The sequence below is a fragment of the Triticum dicoccoides genome, chromosome 6B (assembly GCF_002162155.2).
Source record: "Triticum dicoccoides isolate Atlit2015 ecotype Zavitan chromosome 6B, WEW_v2.0, whole genome shotgun sequence".
NCBI classification, from domain to species: Eukaryota; Viridiplantae; Streptophyta; class Magnoliopsida; order Poales; family Poaceae; genus Triticum; species Triticum dicoccoides.
The window spans coordinates 635,978,993-635,984,740 of NC_041391.1; the positions used below are offsets into that span (position 1 = coordinate 635,978,993).

The 5,748-nt window shown below is 44.8% G+C and overlaps 1 pseudogene; it reads right to left on the reverse strand.

The window, feature by feature from the left end:
- Nucleotides 1-4,282: 4,282 nt before the first annotated feature.
- LOC119327092 lies at nucleotides 4,283-4,420 on the reverse strand (annotated as a pseudogene).
- Between the last annotated feature and the right edge of the window lie 1,328 nt (nucleotides 4,421-5,748).

The following is a 5,748-nucleotide window of genomic DNA, read 5'->3' on the forward strand; positions in this document are numbered from 1 at the left end:
GTGGCGGCTGCTCGATGTCGAGGTACTTCGCCATATGCGCTCCTCGGATGGCGGAGAGCACAGTCACGTGCCACAGCGCTTGGTTGCCCTTGCTAAGTTCCTCTATGGCGGCGTGAGCAAATGGCGAGGCAGGGAAGATAATTGAAGGCGTCACCATGGATGAGCTCGAGGACAACTCTGATTACCATGAAAGAAGAAGAAAAGGTGTGGAAGCGTATACCTTCCTGGCAGGGACACGTTCATGTTAAATACTCAAAGGATCAAGTACATCTTGCGCAGGTTTTTGCTAGGATTTGCCCCTACTCCAAGCTATACAGGATAAGGCTAATCCTATACTAACAACATGCGCCATCTTTACAACACACGCACGCATACAATGTATGTGACAACATGTCATGTTTATAAAACTACTAGCCTATCTTTTAACATCCTCCCTTAATCTTAACGTATTAAGGTTTAGATTACGCTTGAAGGCTTGTAGTTGTCTGACTTGAAGAGGTTTGGTGAATCCATCCGTGACTTGGTCTCCTGTTGGAATAAACCGAATGTCCAACAGCTTTTGTCCAACTCTTTCTCGAACAAAATGATAGTCAATCTCTATGTGTTTTGTTCTTGCATGAAACACAGGATTTGCAAAAAAGATATGTTGCCCCAATATTTTCACACCACAGACATGACATGTGTGATCTTCCAATGCCTAGCTCATCAAGTAGGGTTTCTATCCACATTACCTCAGCAGTTGCATTTGCCAGAGATATATATTCTGCTTCAGTGCTAGAGGGTGAGACTGTGGCATGTTTCTTTGCATTCCAAGATATATGATTTGATCCAAGGAAGATTGCAAAACCTCCAGTTGATCTCCTACTATCATCTGGACATCCAGCCCAATCTGCATCAAAGAATGCACTTACTGTTGTCGAAGAAGACTTACATATCTTGAGACCTATTTCAGCACTCCCTTGAATATATCTTGTTATTCTCTTAACAGTTGTCCAGTGCAGAGAAGTAGGAGCATGCAAAAATTGACAAACCTTATTAACAACAAAAGATATATCAGGTCTTGTCAATGTTAGATACTGTAATGCACCTATTGTACTCCTGTATTTAGTCCCTTCTTCTGGACTCAACAATTCACCTTCATGCAAAGATAGCTTGTCAGTGGTAGACATGGGTGTGCTAGAAGGTTTACAGTCCCTCATGCCTACTCGCTTGACTATGTTTCTCGCATACTTTTCCTGAGTTAACATAATACCATCATGACTCTGTTTTACTTCAATACCTAGGAAGTAATGCAACTCTCCTAGATCCTTAAGAGCAAATTCTCTTTTCAAAAAAATTAGCAATGCTGTGGTGACTTCTTGTGATGAGCTAGCAACAATTATGTCATCAACATAAATATAGTCACCTTCCCTCTTTTGAAGAAGAACAAAGAAGTGTCTCCTTTAGATGCCTTGAAACCAAGTTGTTGTAGCTTTGTACTCAGCTTGTGGTACTAGGCTCTAGGTGCCTATTTTAGACCATACGAGGCCTTGTCCAATTTACACACATGATGTGGTCTTGAACGGTCCTCAAAACCAGGTGGTTGTCTCATATAGACCTCCTCCTCAAGAATGCCGTGTAAGAATGCATTCTGTACATCCAATTGGCGAAGACTCCAGCCCCTAGAAACAGAAATAGACAAGACAAGCCTGATAGTAGCAGCCTTAACTACAAGGCTAAAAGTATCTTCATAATCAAAACCATAGCGTTGCTTAAAGCCTTTAGCTACTAATCTAGCCTTGTACCTATCTATTGTGCCATCAGGTCTTTTTTTTATTTTGTACACCCACTTACAATCTATGATAATTCTCCCTTGCTTTGAAGGAACTAGGTGCGAAGTTTGATTTTTCATAAGTGCATCATATTCTGCATGCGTAGCATTTCTCCAGTTGTCATTGCTTAGCGCCTCTGTCGAAGTGTGAGGTTCACCAGAACATGCAATGTTCGCAAACTTAAAGTTCTTTTCATACCTGATTCTCCCGTCTTTAAATTTCGTAGTTTTCAAAATACCTTTCTAGGCACGTGTAGTAACCCATGGTGACATGCACACAAGAGTCGCGTGCTCCACAGCCGTAGAGGATCCCTCCCCTCGTACTGCAGCCAACCGAGTCGGCGTGGCTGATCTTCTTTAGCCGCTGGGCTCGAATCCCGTGTGTGTGGGACCGACGAGAGTGACCCGCCAACCCGTCCAGCATCGCTCGTGTGCGCGCCGGGTGGTGTTCCAAATGTTCCACCTCGACTACTGGTGCGTGTGGGCGAGGGAGGATCCGACCGGGGGCCCGCCACGAGGCGAGTGCCTAACTGCGACCGCGACGAAGACGCGTTCGACCCACCTGACCAGTCGACAGGCGGTGAATCTGGAAGCATCAGGAGATCCTCCTAGTATCCCACAACCGTGTCAGCCGGGGCGCTCGCGCCAGACCCAGAGGGTGTATCCACCTCGTGTTCGGCGTCAGGAGTTCTCTGTTGCTGCTGCATAAAATCATAGGTTCGAGCACTATTTTTCACCGCTGTCTCCATTAGGGTTAGGATTATTAAACAAGTAATCATTAGCATAATATTCACCCCCTTGATCAGTAGGATTTAATAACTCTGGAGACAGCAAAAGTATTTCTGCACGTAAACGAGCGCCGGTGTTAGGATGCGAGGAAGAGAAGGGAAAGATATTCTCATCAAACACAACATCCTGGAAATATAAACACGTCCAATGGAGATATCAAGACATTTGTACCCCTTGTGAAGGTTGCTATAACCAAGAAAAGCACATTGTTTGGACCGAAATTGAAGTTTATGATTATTGTAGGGCTATAAATTTGGCCAACGGGTGCATCCAAAAATTCTGAGGATAGAATACTTGGGTTTATCATGGAATAGTCGTTCAAAAGGTGCTAGGGGTACGATTTATCAAGTAAGTTGCAGTGATGAATGCTTCGTCCCAAAATTTTAGAGGCATAGAAGCTTGGGCAAGAAGGGACAGACCCACTTCGATGATGTGTCGATGTTTTCTCTCGGCTGAACCGTTTTGTTGGTGAACATGAGGGCAGGAGACATGATAGGATATACCTATCTTGGTAAAAAAAGGAGTTTAACTTAACATACTCACCACCACAATCTATTTGGAGAGCAAGAATCTTACGATCAAGCTGACGTTCCACAAGATTCTGGAAGTCATGAAATTTTTGGAAAACCTTAGACTTATGCTTGATTAAGTAGATCCATGTAAATTTGCTGAAATCGTCAATGAAACTGGCATAATATTGTTTTCTTCCTACTATTTCAATAGTAGGACCCCACACATCAGAGAACACAAGTTCTAAAGGGAACTTTGATTCACTTATTGGATAGGGAAGTTGGTGACTTTTGCCTTTTTGACAGGCGTCACATACAATCTCATTATTGAGATAACTAGCACACGGGAGATTATTTTGACTAATGACTTCCCTAAAAATAACAGAGGAAGGATGCCCTAAACATCGATGCCTCCTGTCTGGAGACAACTTTGTGGCACTTAGAACTTGTTTGTTGACGTTGGATCCCATGTGCCTAACTGGGTAGATACCTCTCCTACCACTGCCTCAAAGGAGTACCTTCCTCGTTCCCCGTTCCTTGACAAGAAAAGAATAGGGATGAATTTCAACAAAAGAATCATTGTTAATGGCAAGACGACTAGCAGAGATTAGGCTCCTGTTGGCTTCGGGTACATGACGGATATTATTTAGATGAAGGTCACGATCTTGGGTCTGAACGGCTGAATGACCAATGTGTTTAATATCCATACATGAACCACTTGCGGTGTGAATCTGCTCGTTGCCTTGGTAGCGGTCGCGCACGGTCAGCTTCTCCAGGTTACCTGTGATATGGTCGGTGGCACCACTGTCAAGATACCAGTTGGTGTCCAGCCCATACTATGGTGCCGCGAGATTGACCGACTTCTCCTTTCCTCCTTGGTAAGACTCATCGTAGCGTTTCCAGCACTTCCATGTTGGGTGGCCCATATTTTCCATAGATTTGGCACTGCACCCTGGGCGCAGAGGCATTGTTGTTGTAGTTGCCCCCACCGCTGCTGTTGCCGCCATGTCCACCACCGCCACGACCTCCAAGCTTGGAGTAGTTACGGCCTCCATGATCACCATCGGGCCGGCTTGCCTGTGACCACGGTCACCACCTACGCCGCCAAACTTGCAGCCTCGGGTGTCAGCATTGGCAGAGGACTGAGATCCTCCACAATGAAGGTGTAGCCTCGTCTTGAAGCTGAGCAGCTGTGAGTACAGTCGGGCATGGTCACCGGTTCCACCCGGGAGCACATGGTAGAAACCACCGGGTTGAAATCTTCTTCGAGCCCAGCTAGGATGTGAGAGACGATGTCATCCTTGTCCACTCTCTTCCCTGCGGTGATCAGTTCATCGCAGAGGGACCTAATTTTCCTGACATATTCAGTGATGGAGGAGTTTCCCTTCTGCAAGTTTGCGAGGATGATCCGGACGTTGGTGGTTTGGGAACGGGTGCGGTATGCATGCATCCCTTCAAATGTATTCGAGAGTTCCACCGAAGTGTGGCATGATGCAACCTGGATGGCTATCTCACAACAGATACTCGTCAGAAGGTATGAGAAAACTTGTTGATCTTGGGCGTACCAGGTTTGGAACTCCGGGTTTGCTACCTTCGCCATGGTCTTGCCATCAGAGGAGGTCACGTCGATCTGCATCGGTGGTGGCGGCTGCTTAATGTCGAGGTACTTCACCATATGCGCTCCCTAGATGGCGGAGAGCACAGTCACGTGCCACATCGCTTGGTTGCCCTTGCTGAGTTTCTCTATGGCGGTGTGAGCAAATGGCGAGGCAGGGAAGGAACTTGAAGGCGTCGCCATGGATGAGCTTGAGGACAACTCTGATTACCATGAGAGAAGAAGAAAAGGCGTGGAAGTGTATACCTTCCTGGCAGGGACACGTTCATGTTAAATACTCAAAGGATCGAGTACATCTTGCGTAGGTTTTTGCTAGGCTTTGCCCCTACTCCAAGCTATACAGGATAAGGCTAATCCTATACTAACAACCTGCGCCATCTTTACAACACACGCACACATACAATGTATGTGACAACATGTCACATTTATACAACTACTAGCCTACATTTTAACATGTCTATGTTCTCCTCCTCTCTTCTCTCTCGTTGTCTTAGAAATAGAACGTGTGCCAACGAAACATGACGGCAGGAAAAGAAGAGGTAAAACTGTGCTCCTCTTAATTAGTCCATATTGGCAATGCTCATGGGTCTGAGTCAGGGTCGGGCTGGAAAAATCATAGGCATTGTGCCAAACTCTAAGATAGGCCCTATCTCTTTGAAAAACTACATAAACATAACTATAATAATATAAAGATCATAATATCTCACACAACAATCTGAAATATCAAGAATGTACCTATTCATGGTTGTACAATAGCATCATTGTAGCATCATTATTTTAGTGTTCATTTAAATAAAATGTTCAATAATATGCCATAATCAATATTTCCTAATACTTCACTCTCAAGTGTTGTTGTGGCCAAATCAGTCTTTGTTGTGTAATGGTAGTGTGCATATAGGACTTCAATAGCTTAGATTTCGCTGATGCAACGGTAATGGAGGCGGTCAATATAACTCAGTAAGCAATACTTGCATTGGAAAAACAATTATGCCGACTTAAAAACTTTAGAATTCAATGGGCCGAAC